The sequence below is a fragment of the Entelurus aequoreus genome, linkage group LG09 (genome assembly GCF_033978785.1).
Source record: "Entelurus aequoreus isolate RoL-2023_Sb linkage group LG09, RoL_Eaeq_v1.1, whole genome shotgun sequence".
Lineage (NCBI taxonomy): Eukaryota > Metazoa > Chordata > Actinopteri > Syngnathiformes > Syngnathidae > Entelurus > Entelurus aequoreus.
Window position 1 is genome coordinate 37,952,246 of NC_084739.1, and position 16,301 is coordinate 37,968,546.

The 16,301-nt window shown below is 41.5% G+C and overlaps 1 protein-coding gene and 1 pseudogene across 1 annotated transcript in view; one reads left to right on the forward strand and one right to left on the reverse strand.

Annotated features, from left to right (window-relative positions):
- The window catches only part of pcbd1 (pterin-4 alpha-carbinolamine dehydratase/dimerization cofactor of hepatocyte nuclear factor 1 alpha), a 163,544-nt gene that overhangs the window by 137,052 nt on the left and 10,191 nt on the right, over positions 1–16,301 (reverse strand). The gene's annotated exons all lie outside the window — the stretch shown is intronic.
- Positions 1–16,301, forward strand: part of LOC133657820 (sphingosine-1-phosphate lyase 1-like) — a 29,167-nt pseudogene that overhangs the window by 10,355 nt on the left and 2,511 nt on the right.

The following is a 16,301-nucleotide window of genomic DNA, read 5'->3' on the forward strand; positions in this document are numbered from 1 at the left end:
GATCCATATATTAGCGATGGGGAGAAATAACACATTTTGATACCTTTCGATTGGAATGTGGATGATTCTGGCAAAAATGTATTATTTATGTATGTTAAATAAAGTAGGACAGACAGTTCTAAAATGCAAATATAGTGCAGACACAAATTGATGGAGTAGGATAGGACACGCTGCGCAAGCTGTGGCGCTAAGCGAGCTTGAATGTGAAGTGGTGAAACAAGAAAATAAGAAATGCGTTGTACATTTTTCGCAAAAGTCTAATTGTATATTACAGCAGTGAGTAAGTAACCAGCTAAGTAACCTACTCAGTGGTTTAGTGGTTAGAGTGTCCGCCCTGAGATCGGTAGGTTGTGAGTTCAAACCCCAGCCGAGTCATAATATAGACTATAAAAATGGGACCCATTACCTCCCTGCTTGGCACTCAGCATCAAGGGTTGGAATTGGGGGTTAAATCACCAAAAATTATTCCTGGTCGCGGCACCGCTGATGCCCACTGCTCCCCTCACCTCCCAGGGGGTGAACAAGGGGATGGGTCAAATGCAGAGGACAAATTTCACCACATTTAGTGTGTGTGTGACAATCATTGGTACTTTAACTTAACTTAACTTAACTTAACTTAACTAAGTTTAGAAGAGAAAATTAGCAAGTATATGAATAAGTCAAAGGAGAGAATAATATACATACATGTCTATGTCAGCCATATATATGAATGAGTAGATGGTAGATATGACACATCTCTTTAAGCTGCAAGTTTACTGCAACTGGGGGAAAGTGTGATGCATTGGGCATTTCGTTGTTTTAGAAGGGACGAAAATTGAAACAATACAGGGTTCCTGCTCACTAAGACTACGTTTACACTGCAGGCTAAAGTGGCCCAAATTAGATTTATTTTTAGATCAGATTTTTTTCCAGCTTACTGTTGACACTGCAAGTAAAATCTGATTTTCATCAGACTCCAATATAAACGCCTACAGGCCCCAATGTGGCCCCAATGTGGCTTCCACCTCACTTGCATACGCATTTGGATAAAGTGAAAACAAAGGAAGTATATATTTATATACTGTGTGTGTGTGTGTGTGTGTGTGTGTGTGTGTGTGTGTGTGTGTGTGTGTGTGTGTGTGTGTGTGTGTGTGTGTGTGTGTGTGTGTGTGTGTGTGTGTGTGTGTGTGCGTGTAACTTGTCCAGAGTGTACGCCGCCTTCTGCCCGAATGCAGCTGAGATAGGCTCCAGCACCCCCCCGCGACCCCAAAAGGGACAAGTGGTAGAAAATGGATGGATATAGATATATATGTATATGTGTATATATATATATATATATATATATATATATATATATATATATATATATATATATATATATATAGACACATATACAGGGTTTCCCGAGAGCCACCGCCGAGAGCCACCGCCGAGAGCCACCGCCTAAACTAAAGTCTTAACAAGCTGCTCCGATTAGTTCTGCATCTGCCTTTGTCAGTACGTCTCTGCAGCACCCAGCATTGTCCACCCACAGAGCCATCTGATTGTTTACACGCAGAGCGATAACAGCCAATCAGCAGTGCGTATTCAGAGCACATGTAACAGCCAATCAGCAGTGCGTATTCAGAGCACATGGAGTCAGTGCTCCTGCGGTGGGGTGAGCAGAAAGGTGTTTAGCAGGTAAGCATAAGGCAGCGGACTCTCCCCAAATTATAATAAACACCTCCCAGTCCACTACTAGTAATATCACTATGAGCCCGTTGACGTTCTAGAAACATAAGCGGCAGCTCTGCTCGCTCGCAGTCCTTGAGGTGAAGGCTAATTAGCTTTTAGCGTGACTTTAGCTTTTGCGGTGTGTGTGTGTGTGTGTGTGTGTGCGTGCGTGCGTGTGTTACGGACAGCAAAGCCCTGTCTGTCTGAGAGAAAGACAATCATTATTGACCTACAGTTAACAACTGAGTTATTTCACTTTTTTCTGTGTTGATTGAGCTGTGTTGAAGCAGCAAAAAACGACATTATGTTAAATGAAGAGTTTCCTGAAGCTGTCTCTGATAGTTGATATAATAATGTAACTGCATCATAAAGCCTACATGAACTCCATGGTGTTCAGGGATGAATAGTCTCTACTATTGCTATTGTACTATTTTTTCAGCTAACGTTACATTAATCATTAATAATGTAGCAGCCTAGTTTTGATTGGTAGGGTCCCTGCTATCACATGTGGATAAAAATATAACATTTACATAATAAAAATCAACTTCAGGCTTCCCAAATGCTGAAATAAATTAAGCATGATGAGTTGAACATATGTCAGCATGTGGCACCACTTTTAACTCCTTTTTTCAAACGCTTATTGCAAACGCTTACTTACAGTAAGTCATTGATTTGACTTAGTAAGTCAATATTTTGTCATTATTTTGACTTAGTAAATTACTAAGTCAAAGTATTGACTTACTAACTCATAATAATGACATACTTAGTATCTCAGGTAACTAGGACTGTTTTGTTTTTACTTTACGGAAAAAATATCGAGATATATAACGTATATCGCCATTCAGCAAATGGAGCGGAAAACACAACCAAAAATTGTAAGGCTTCTTCACGCGACGAAGCCGGCCTACTTCACCGCAGTCTGTAGTCTATTGCACCCCAGGCTGTGGTGGCAGCGACGAGGTGGAGACGTGATGGCGACAGGCCGAGTTACACCGATCCTTACACCCACCCACCGCCTTCCCCGGTCTGTCCGCCGGAGAGACACCACCTTAACGAACACATTTTCTGGAGGAAACACTGATATGTATGTATGTATGTATGTTAGGGGTGTAACGGTACACAAAAATTTTGGTTCGGTACGTACCTTGGTTTAGAGGTCACGGTTCGGTTAATTTTAAATACAGTAAGAAAACAACAAAATATAAATGTTTTGGTTATTTATTTACCAAATTTGTAAACAATGGCTTTATCCTTTTAACATTGGGAACACTATAATAATTCTGCCCACATTAATCAACATTAAACTGCCTCAAGTTGTTGCTCACATTAAATAAAATGACAAAACTTTTCTTCTACATATAAAAAGTGCAACATTAAACAGTTTCAAGTCAATTCCATCCATCCATCCATCTTCTTCCGCTTATCCGAGGTTCGGGTCGCAGGGGCAGCAGCTTAAGCAGGGAAGCCCAGACTTTCCTCTCCCCAGCCACTTCGTCCAGCTCCTCCCGGGGGATCCTGAGGCGTTCCCAGGCCAGCCGGGAGACATAGTCTTCCCAACGTGTCCTGGGTCTTCCCTGTGGCCTCCTACCGGTTGGACGTGCCCTAAACACCTCCCTAGGGAGGCGTTCGGGTGGCATCCTAACCAGATGCCCGAACCACCTCATCTGGCTCCTCTCGATGTGGAGGAGCAGCGGCTTTACTTTGAGCTCCCCCCGGATGGCTGAGCTTCTCACCCTATCTCTAAGGGAGAGCCCCGCCACCCGGCGGAGGAAACTCATTTCGGCGGCTTGTACCCGTGATCTTGTCCTTTCGGTCATAACCCAAAGCTCATGACCATAGGTGAGGATGGGAACGTAGATCGACCGGTAAATTGAGAGCTTTGCCTTCCGGCTCAGCTTCTTCTTCACCACAACGGATCGATACAGCGTCCACATTACTGAAGACGCCGCACAGATCCGCCTGTCGATCTCACGATCCACTCTTCCCCCACTTGTGAACAAGACTCCTTCAAGTCAATGTATCATGCTTAATTTATTACAGCATTTGGGAAGCCTGTAGTTGATTTTTATTATGTAAATGTTATATTTTTATCAACATGTGATAGCAGGGACCCTGCCATTCAAAACTAGGCTGCTACATTACTAATGATAAATGTAGCTATAGCTGAAAAAATAGTTCAATAACAATAGGAGATACTATTCATCCCTGAACACCATGGAGTTCATGTAGGCTTAATGATGCAGTTACATTATTATATCAACTATCAGAGACAGAAACTCTTCATTTAACATAATGTCCTTTTTTCCTGCTTCAACACAGCTCAATCAACACAGAAAAAGGTAAAGTGAAATAACAGACGGACAGGGTTTTGCTGTCCGTAACACACACACACACACACACACACACACACACACACACACACACACACACACACACACACACACACACACACACACACACACACACACACACACACACACACACACACACACACACACGCACGCACGCACACACCGAAAATGAGCTAACGTTACGCTAAAAGCTAATTAGCCTTCACCTCAAGGACTGCGAGCGAGCTGAGCTGCAGTTTAAGTTTCTAGAAGGTCAACGGGCTCATAGTGATGTTACTAGTAGTTGACTGGGAGGTGTTTATTATCATTTGGGAAGAGTCCGCTGCCTTATGCTCACCTGCTAAACACCTCTCTGCTCGACGCTGAAGCACTGACGACATGCGCTCTGAATACGCACTGCTGATTGGCTGTTACCGCTCAGTTGTAGCCAATCAGATAGTTGTGTGGGTGGGACATTGCTGGGTGCTGAGACAGAGGCAGAAGAAGCAAAGCAGCTTGTTATGATAAATGATAAATGGGTTATACTTGTATAGCGCTTTTCTACCTTCAAGGTACTCAAAGCGCTTTGACAGTATTTCCACATTCACCCATTCACACACACATTCACACACTGATGGAGGGAGCAGCCATGCAAGGCGCTACCAGACCCATCAGGAGCAAGGGTGAAGTGTCTTGCCCAAGGACACAACGGACGTGACTAGGATGGTAGAAGGTGGGGATTGAACCCCAGTAACCAGCAACCCTCCGATTGCTGGCACAGCCACTCTACCAACTTCGCCACGCCGTTAAGACTTTAGCTTACAAACTCATTCGGTACACCTGCGAACCGAACCGAAACCCCTGTACCGAAACGGTTCAATACAAATACACGTACCGTTACACCACTAATGTATGTATGTATATATATATATATATATATATATATATATATATATGTATGTATGTATGTATATGTATGTATGTAAGTATACGTATGTATATGTGTGTGCGTGTGCGTGCGTGTACATAAAGTATATACAGTATTTGTACGTGTGACATATACATCTCATGTGAGCACTCCTATTCAAAAAGCAGGAATGATGCATATTTCAGCAGCACAAAGAAGGAGCCTTTTATACATATCATTAATAACTAATTATATGACAATTATAATATCCATCCACTCATTTTCAAAATATGTAATATTATACAATAGAATAATAAAGATGTATCATATGCATATCGTACCTCCTGAATCGTAATCGAATCGTAAGGTGCCCAAAGATTCCCACCTCTATTATATATGCCGTCTAAGCCACGAGCACAAGAGCTCTTTGAACGCTCTAATTTTTTTCTCTGAAGAAATATTTTTTAGCATTTGCTGTCATTGACAGCAAATGCTAAAGAATTTTTAGGCAGTTGATTGACAGCCTGTCAATCAACTGCCTAAAAATTCCTTAGTAATAAGGTCAACTCCACCCATTATTCTTTTGAGTGAAAGCTGCTCAGAGGAAGATGTTGTACTGGTTAACTACTTGTTTCCCCTGACATGTGATTATGCATTACAGCAATTGTAAGAAATGAGTCATTATTAGGTGCAGGACAGGAGGGAGTGGGGCGTGGGGGGTGGGGGGGAGGTGTCAGTATTTCAACTAAGCGATTGTCTGGTTCTTTTTGGTTAGGTCTCCTATCCAGAATGAAGAAGCAGTGCTTTCGACTCATCAGAAAAATACCCTTTGTCGGGGGTGCGGTAAGAGCACTGACTGACTGTGTTGTCTGAGCCGCTTGTGAGTCATGGCTGATGATGAGTGCAGAATGGAGGAGGAGGGGGGGACCTTTGGCACAGTTATTGACAGTACAGTGGAGATAACATTCAGAAATGTCTTGTCATTGCCATCTTACATCAATCTGTTGCAGTGAACATGATAACACAGTTGGTCTTTTCAATGAAATGATGTCCGTAAAATGTGATGTCCGTAAAAACAACCCTGTGCTCTCCCCACAGATTCAGAGCCAGCTGAACAAAGCTTTAGACGACATGTCTGCAAGCTTGTGCACTCTAAAGAATGGGATGTACTACACGAAAAAGTTGCCCTCGAAGGGCCTCACGCAGAGCCAAGTGTTGGATAAAATCAGCGAGTACCAAACTCTGAGTAAGTGTTTACTAAATTAGCGATCTATTGTGTTTATGGACTGCATTCCTGAAGAGTTGATGTGTTGTTGCAGACGAGGTCCAGTGGGAGAAAGGGTGTGTTTCGGGTGCAGTTTACTGGGGTGATGAAAACTTAACTAAACTCCTGGTGAAGGTATGCATCACACACACTTATGGCACATCTTATGGCCTCTGGGACGTGAGGTGTAACTCTCACATCATCTCCATCAAGGGCAACAGACATGTCGAACCAGTTTAAAAAAAAAATAAAAAAGTGTTTATTCATTTGATGGGGAAATCATAATACAGGTAATGAGAAAACAGACATTTTATGTACTATAGTTGTAATAACACGCATGGCGTGCTGTGTGTATCATGATTGATATTAAAGGCCTACTGAAATAATTTTTTTTTATTTAAACGGGGATAGCAGATCCATTCTATGTGTCATACTTGATCATTTTGCGATATTGCCATATTTTTGCTGAAAGGATATAGTAGAGAACAACGACGATAAAGTTCGCAACTTTTGGTCGCTGATAAAAAAAAGCCTTGCCCCTACCGGAAGTAGCGTGGCGTCACAAGCTGGAGTGCTGCTCACATTTCCCTATTGTTTACACCAGCAGCGAGAAAGATTCGGACCGAGAAAGCGACGATTACCCCATTCATATGAGCGAGGATGAAAGATTCGTGGATGAGGAAAGTGAGAGTGAAGGACTATAGTGCAGTGCAGGGCGTATCTTTTTTCGCTCTGACCTTAACTTAGGTACAAGGGTTCATTGGATTCCACACTTTCTCCTTTTTCTATTGTGGATCACGGATTTGTATTTTAAACCACCTCGGATACTATATCCTCTTGAAAATGAGAGTCAAGAACGCGAAATGGACATTCATAGTGACTTTTATCTCCACGACAATACATCGGTGAAGCACTTTAGCTACGGAGCTAACGTGATAGCATCGGGCTCAAACGCAGATAGAAACAAAATAAATAAACCCCTGACTGGAAGGATAGACAGAAAATCAACAATACTATTAAACCATGGACATGTAAATACACGGTTAATGCTTTCCAGCTTGGCGAAGATTAACAATGCTGTTGCCAACGACGCCATTGAAGCTAACTTAGCAACTGGACCTCACAGAGCTATGATAAAAACATTAGTGCTCCACCTACGCCAGCCAGCCCTCATCTGCTCATCAACACCCGTGCTCACCTGCGTTCCAGCGATCGACGGAAGGACGAAGGACTTCACCCGATCATCCGTGCGGTTGGCGGCTAGCGGCGACTAGCGGGGGCTAGCGGCGGCTAGCGGCGGCTAGCGGCGGCTAGCGGCGGCAAGCGGCGGCTAGCGCGTCTGCTATCCAAGTAAGTCCTCCTGGTTGTGTTGCTACAGCCAGCCGCTAATACACCGATCCCACCTACAACTTTCTTCCTTGCAGTCTTCATTGTTCATTAAACAAATTGCAAAAGATTCACCAACACAGATGTCCAGAATACTGTGGAATTTTGAAAAGAAAACAGAGCTTTTTGTATTGGATTCAATGGTGTACCAATACTTCCGTTTATCTAGTGACGTCACTCGCATACGTCATCATACAAAGACGTTTTCAACCGGAAGTTTAGCGGGAAATTTAAAATTGCACTTTATAAGTTAACCCGGCCGTATTGGCATGTGTTGCAATGTTAAGATTTCATCATTGATATATAAACTATCAGACTGCGTGGTCGGTAGTAGTGGGTTTCAGTAGGCCTTTAAAGTGTGACTCACTTGATGGACAGTTGTGCGTTTGGTCCAGCTGGCCGGGGATGTTTTTTCTGGTTTATTTGGGTAAGCACAAATGGCATGGCTCCAAGTTCCACATTTATAGCGTCAAAGTCACTTCCACCGCGCTCTCTCGGCTTCCGTCTGTTTCAGCGTCTCACCCTTCTTTCGTGCTCGCTTCTACAGCCAGTAGTTCATCCTCTGTATATTCAGCTTGAAAAATATATGGTTGTGAATCTTCCTTTGTCATTAGAACACACATATGCGTTTGTTTCCTGAAGTAGGAATACAGATTTGTTGCCAAAAGTCGGATGTGTGCTGCAATGTAAACAGAACAAGATGCGCTGAAGAAATCAGCCCCAGCTTTGATTAAAATGATCAAAATACGATAGGTAGTCACCTGAAATGGTTTTCACTTCACAGGTGTGCTTGAAGCTCATCGAGAGAATGCCAAGAGTGTGCAAAGCAGTAATCAGAGCAAAGGGTGGCTATTTTGAAGAAACTAGAATATAAAACATGTTTTCAGTTATTTCACCTTTTTTTGTTAAGTACATAACTCCACATGTGTTCATTCGTAGTTTTGATGCCTTCAGTGACAATCTACATAGAAAACGCATTGAATGAGAAGGTGTGTCCAAACTTTTGGCCTGTACTGTATATGTATGTATGTATCAGTGGCGTGCAGTCACTAGAGGCAGGGGAGGCACGGCCTCACCTGCCATCATGGAAAGAAAAAAAAAAGTAAAAAGAAAACAAAATAATTAAATTGTTATATGTATCCAGTGATTATACTAAAGTTATTTTCCATTTAACTTCACCAGTTTTAGATTATTTTTATTTTTATTTTCACATTTGCCGTTCAAATACTGAGAAGAGACGGTGCGGTGATCAGCAGCCAGTTGAGGCACGTAACTGCGTTGTGCCTCAACATGGATTGTGCGCAATGACTCGGCTAACTGCCGGCCTGCTGTGCAGTGAGACCGTATTGCTATATGAATTATATTATACATTTCCATAGTTTAGTTAGCTGAGGTATATAATGTACAGTGTATTTAGTCAACAACGGTATGTGTGTAACGTATTTCTTGTGCTGAGCGATCATAAAACTGGAGGCTTGTCTCATAACCCCGCCTCCTGGTGCTAAGCACCTCCGCCGCAGAATGCATCGCCCGACGGGAGCGCCACACCAACCAAAGCCCACACCCAAACCCTCCACGTGCAAGACCGAATCCACCCAAAAAAAGTCACTTAACAAGAAGCCAAAAAGTGCAAAAACAACAATGCTCGCGCGGCGCGCCGGAGGAGCCGTGAACAGGGACACAACATTAGGTACACTTGCAGACTGCTGCGCGGATTTCATATTTCATTCATTCACGACTCTTCCAACACGAACACCACTGCTCCCGCACTTATAAGTAAAGGTAAGACCATAATAACGTTTTTTTTTATTAAATGTGCTTTTTTGTGTGCTACAGTTTGTAAGTGTAAAGTTAAAGTACCAATGATTGTCACACACACACTAGGTGTGGTGAAATTTGTCCTCTGCTTTTGACCCATCCTCTTAATCACCCCCTGGGAGGTGAGGGGAGCAGTGGGCAGCAGCGGCACCGCGCCCGGGATACATTTTTGGTGATTTAACCCCCAATTCCAACCCTTGATGCTGAGTGCCAAGCAGGGAAGAATGCTGGTATGAGCTTTTAAACATAACCCGTTAACTGCTGCCAATCAAATGGTGAATAAGATACTCTTTAGGGTTCATATGTTTGTAAATCTGACTGTGATGAAGTCAGTGCCTCACCTGACATGAACCTCACCGCACGCCACTGGTATGTATGTATGATCACTAATCGTATAACAACCTGCTCGGTCTTCAGATAACCATAAATAATGATATACAAAGGAAATATGCGGTCAAAATAAATTGTGATTAATCTGTGAAGTGAATTACATTTAGGGCAGCACGGTGGAAGAGGGGTTAGTGCGTCTGCCTCACAATACGAAGGTCCTGAGGAGTCCTGGGTTCAATCCAGGGCTCGGGATCTTTCTGCGTGGGTTCCCTCCGGGTACTCCGGCTTCCTCCCACTTCCAAAAGACATGCACCTGGGGATAGGTTGATTGGCAACACTAAATTGGCCCTAGTGTGTGAATGTGAGTGTGAATGTTGTCTGTCTATCTGTGTTGGCCCTGTGATGAGGTGGCGACTTGTCCAGGGTGTACCCCGCCTTCCGCCCGATTGTAGCTGAGATAGGCTCCAGCGCCCCCCGCGACCCCGTAGGGAATAAGCGGTAGAAAATGGATGGGATGGATGAATCACATTTATGTAGTACTTTTCTCTAGTGATTCAAAGCGCTTTACATAGTGATCGGAGTATATACGTGATTAATGCAATGTTTTGTGACTAATTACATGAGCTACCTTGTTATTTTTGAAAATACATAATAACCACATTATTCAGGATGCAGTATAGTTACAGGATACATCCTCATATTGATTACAACAATATACTACCCTCTCACATTACATTTTTGACGTGAGTTGTCATTTTTGCTTTTCTCCTGTTTCTCGTCTACAAGGCTATGAAGAGAGCCATCAACAAGAACACAGCCATGCTTGTGTGCTCTGCCCCCCAGTTTCCACACGGGACCATGGACCCCATTGATGAAGTAGCAAAGGTCAGGAATATATTTCACCAATATTTTTCTCTTGGAAGTATGGAACTTCCTGTCTTACTCTCTCCCACTGTGTTTTTCAGCTTGCTGTACGCTACAACCTCCCAATGCATGTGGATGCTTGTCTGGGTGGTTTTCTGATCGTCTTCATGGCCAAGGCTGGCTAAACCCTTGCACCTTTCGACTTCAGGGTAAAAGGTGTCACCAGCATATCTGCAGACACACACAAGGTTAGGGAGAGGTTGCACCTTTTTTCCTTAACGCATCTTTAAACCTAATTTAATTAATTAATTTTGGCTCTGCCAAAAGATGTTGCATTTTCCTCACCATGCAGTAAGTTTAGTTGTGAGAGGGAACCTCCCGTCTGCAGTTTTTTTGCATGTCTATTTGGATATATTTGCAGGAAATCTCTGCATATTCAGCATACGCGACCCTGCAAATTTGCAGATTTTTGTTCTAAAGACTCTTTCATGAAAAGGATTACATTGGTACATTGATCCCCACATATTTTTGTTACAGCATTCACGTCCCCGCATTTTTTTTTTTTGTTCAAATGTTTTATATAGTGTAACCCTAATTGATGAACCCCTCATTGTACAAACTTTTCAATTTATGAACCCCAGACCGGATAAAAATATGCTTTGGTGTACGAATGTTTTGTCAGTGTACGAACGTATAATGCACCTATTCTCGTGGCGCAGCCATTTTGTGCGTGTTTTACAGGGAGATGAATGTGACAGCACAGCAAACAGAAGCTCAGTTGTAGTGCTAACCTGACAATCAGGTTAAAAGCTAGACTGTCACTCTGATTCCATCAGTTCTGTTGATCACCAGTTGTGATTCTATGATTTAGCTTGTTAGCGAAACAATGGCAATCAAAGAGAGACTGGGAGGATTTTTTTATCTGAAATAATTTCCTAATTACAATAAATCAATCAAAATGTATTTATACACCTAATGACAAGTGTCTCAAAGAGCTTCACAAACTCACAACGACATCCCCTGATTTAAACCCACATCTGGGCAAGGAAAAACTCAAAAGACCCCAGCTAGGGAAAAAGAAGAAGCTTTGAAAAGGTACCACAGATGTAGGGACCCCCCTTTCCGGGGTGATCGGCTGCAATGGATGTCAAGTGGGTATAATTAATGACTTGTTAAATTAATAGTTAATGTGGGAGTGCAGTCCATCGGGAAACCAACATAGTCGTTACAACACTTTTGTTGTACAGTAAATTTTGATCCAAAATTGGAGGTGAACATCACTGTCAAGTTAGCAGGAAGGGTTTGGAGGGGCAGGAGCGAACCAGCGTATTGTTTCTATTCCGACATGTGACTTCTTCCCGGAAGTGAAAACCAGTGGTGGTCAGCGAAGCTAAGATTGCTGTTGTACAGCAAGCAGCTCCCAAACTATCTGAGTACAAAATAGGCTTAAATCTTCTTGCAAAAAGCAGTGAATTAGAACCCTATACTTTTATCAAAAACAGATTTGTCGAGTGATATCAAGGAATATACGTCTGTCGCGTTCCCAGACATATCAAACGATTGTGCTCCAGATGCCATATTTGACAAGACAAAACAAATAGAAACATGGAAATTAAAGCATGGAGGTCTACAACTTCTTTTTGTGGCTGGGACAAGTAAATTGGTATCAAGACTCTCCCGGATAAATATACATTGTTTTTGCTTGGATAAGGTTGCATTTCGGCCATGTTTGTTGCTGTTGCACGCGCCATTTACGAGTAGCGTGTTTTTTACTCCGTCTTTATCAAAAGATAACAAAAGATGTCAACATTGTGTATGTGCTGACAGCTTCATTTATGATTGTTGTCTTTGGTAAAAGCTTAACTCTTTTAGCTCTTTTTTTTTTTTTAGACTCGCCGCAAATAAGATAAAATAAAATCAAGACAATACTTACATAGGAAATAATAAACGTTAAAAGTATATATATCAAACAAACCTTCAACAAAGTGATCACTTCAAACTCATGAATTGTTGGACTGGAGTGTGTGCTGCTTTTCTCATTGTTTTGTAAAATCTTGTACTCTTCCTCCCTTTTTAATTACCTCTCGAGGAACTCTGAAGAAACGTTTATCCTTTTCGTGATTTGAACAATTCGTACAGCCGAAAATAACAAGTACGGGCCATTTTTTCTCAGAGAAAGGCTAAATGGCACGTAGAACCCATTGAAAACAAGGCTAGCTTGAACATCAGGCGTATTAATTGGGCGGGATGTGAGCCGGCCGTGACGTCAGTAACATCCCAGCAATAGTCCGAGGGTGCCTCGAGGCAGCATAAACCAGGATTTATTGGAATGGGCATCTTAATTACTCGCGGTTCTTTGCTTCATAAAATGTACAAATACTAAGAACAAGTTGTAATTATTGTGTGTACAGTATGTTGGCGCTTTATGGGATTTCCTGTGTAACTCTTCAGAATAAGAGTAATGTTAAATTTTTCCATGAACGATTTCCGAATTCATGCAGATTGTCTTTGTATGTGTCTGCAGCAGTGGCGTGCGGTGAGGTTAATGTCCGGTGAGGCACGACTGCATCATCACAGTCAGATTTACAAACATATGAACCTGCAGTGCAGGTGTACCTAATGTTGTGTCCCTGCGGTCGTACGAACTCCTGCAGCGCGAGCATTGTTGTTTTTGCACTTTTTGGCTTCTTGTTAAGTGACTTTTTTTGGGTGGATCCGGTCTTGCACGTGGAGGGTTTGGGTGTGGGCTTTGGTTGGTGTGGCGCTCCCGTCGGGCGGTGCATTCTGCGGCGGAGGTGCTTGGCACCAGGAGGCGGGGTTATGAGACGAGCTTCACACAGTGTGTCTTCGCTGCAGTTTTATGAATGCTCAGCACTAAAAATACGTTACACACATACAGTTGTTGACAAAATACACTGTACATTATATATCTCAGCTAACTAAACTATGGACATGTATAATATAATTCATATAGCAATACAGTCTCACTGCACAGCAGGCCAGCAGTTAGCCGAGTCATTGCGCACAATCCATGTTGAGGCACAACGCAGTGACGTGCCTCAACTGGCTGCTGATCACCGCACCGTCTCTTCTAAGTATTTGAACGGCAAATGTGAAAATAAAAATAAAAATAATCTAAAACTGGTAAAGTTAAATGGAAAATAACTTTAGTATAATCACTGGATACATATAACAATTTAATTATTATTTTTTTCTTTTTACTTTTTTTTTTCTTTCCATGATGGCAGGTGAGGCCTCCCCTGCCTCTAGTGACTGCACGCCACTGGTCTGCAGTACGGCTACGCCCCCAAAGGCTCCTCAGTGATCCTTTACAGTGATACAAAGTACCGTCACTATCAGTACTTTGTGGCTCCAGACTGGCAAGGGGGGAGTCTATGCCTCGCCCTCGATAGCTGGCTCCAGGCCCGGAGGAATCGTCGCAGCCTGCTGGGCCACCATGATGCACATGGGAGAGAACGGCTACGTGGACGCCACTCGGAAGATCATCAGCGTGGCACGCAAAATCAAAACAGAGTACGCTATGCCAAGTCTTTGCTTAATGCTTTAACCACATGCAACATTTAACACGTCTGTTTCTTTATTGACAGGGTCAGAAAGATGAAAGGTATTTTCGGATGTTTTCGATATTTTCCGTCTGTCTAACGCGCTGACGTCAAAGGGCTGGAATCTGAACACGCTGCAGTACCCATCCAGGTCAGTAGTAGCACCCCGATCAATTGTCGCACAATAACACAAGTGTATCAGTGTGACAATGTCACAATCTCTTCACAGCATCCACATTTGTTGCACACTTCTACACACCCAGCCCGGTGTTGTGGAACGCTTTATTAGCGATGTCAGAGAGCAGGTGGCCATCATCATGAAGAACCCTAAAGAGAAAACCACAGGAATGGTGAGATGGAATGTCTTACACTTACAGCTTATCAAAACAATTATAGGGGTTTATATCGGTTTTTGATGAAAATGTCCGTCAATAGTTTGCCCCAGTATTTTTAAACTGTGTCGGTTGTTTAATGGACAAAACATCACGTGTAATAAACTTAGCAGTTCCCGTAGCATTTTACTGTTGTTTTTTTCCAATGTAAGACTAAAATACAAATAATGATACAATTGTGTAACTGCATAACCTCCTGTGTCAAAAATTATGCCTGTACAAAAATGTTCAGTTACAGATTTAACAGTGTTTATTAAGGTTTGTTGTAATTTTTCTAATTCATTCATAAGTTAGTATTATTTTACTTTTTAATTAACCAACTAACTAAACTTTGTTTATATTTTAAGTATGTTTTATTTTTTGTTTGAGAGCTGCTAATGTTTGTAATTCATAAGTTTGTATCATTTTATTTCCCTAATTAAGTAAACTTTGTTTTTATTTAAAGTATATCTTTTTGTTCTGTTTGAGAGCTTCTAATATTTTTCTAATTCATTATTTGGTAATATTTTATTTTTTCTTATTAAACAAGTTTATTTTTGTTTATATTTTAAGTATATTTCATTTTTTATTTTGAAAGCTTCTAATATTTTAGATCAGAGGTGTCTTAATTTTTTTCCACCAAGGGCCGCATATTGAAAAGTCAAGTATTGGGCATTGTTTTTTTTTAATGCTAAAAACAGATATTATATATATTTAAACACTAAACTATGTGTTATAGGTGACTTAAGTTTATTATTATTATTATTTGTTTAAAATGTTCAGTTTCTTCTCATTACATTCTGATTTTTTGCTTTTCTTACATTTTTGCCGTTGTTTTTTTTAGAAAGATATGGTATTATTAAAAAATACACAACTTTTAAAATTTGCATTAAAACGGATATTTTGTACTTTATTTCTCGGTGCCCTCTAAAATATAATTACTGAATGTGTCGTTTTTTAGCTTATTGTGTTGTTGTTGCATCCAGAAGAAGTCACAAAGTACGACACTCTTTTTAACTTTAATTGCCAAACATCAATAACACATGATCATACACATTACCACCAGCATGTCATTACAATAGTTATTTAACAGTTTTGTTTATTTTCAATTACTGCTACATACCCCTCTCTTGTCCTGTGTCCGTAAGGGCTGAATAGCACAGCAAATAATAAAAGCGTCTTCTTCCGTGACCCATTCAGGAGTTGCACAGTCCATCTTTACAAACCTGTTTTCCTCTAGTTTTTAGGTAAAACGTCCATTAAAATTAAACTGATTATTCTGAACTATTAGTTCCAGTGTCGACAAAGATGTCAATGTTGTGGTTGTCATCACTCTTTACAAGAAGGTAAATATCGAGTCGACAACAGCTGCATTTGCTCCTTACGGACACAGTGCCCCTTAGTGTTTTGGAAGATAATTACACGTCTGGCGCCACTCCCCACGGAAGAGCTATAAATCAAACAAGACGCCGTAAGAGCAAGCTACGTGATTTAAGAGTATATTTAATTTATTGGCGCCATGTGAAACTTGTGAACCCTGGAAAATTCCATAAATTAGCAACAGCATTCTAAAACGCAAAGCATATGGAAAATGTAGCGGCTTAGAGTCCAGAAATTGTGGTGGGTCTTTGCTAACTAACACTTGCCACATATGTCTCCATGCCTTTTTATTGACTATAACTGCAAAATAACTACCATGGGACCAAACATTCTTGATTTCAAGAAATAAATTGTTGCAAAGTACTGAGTTGGCATCAAAAAAGTCTTCAATGAAGT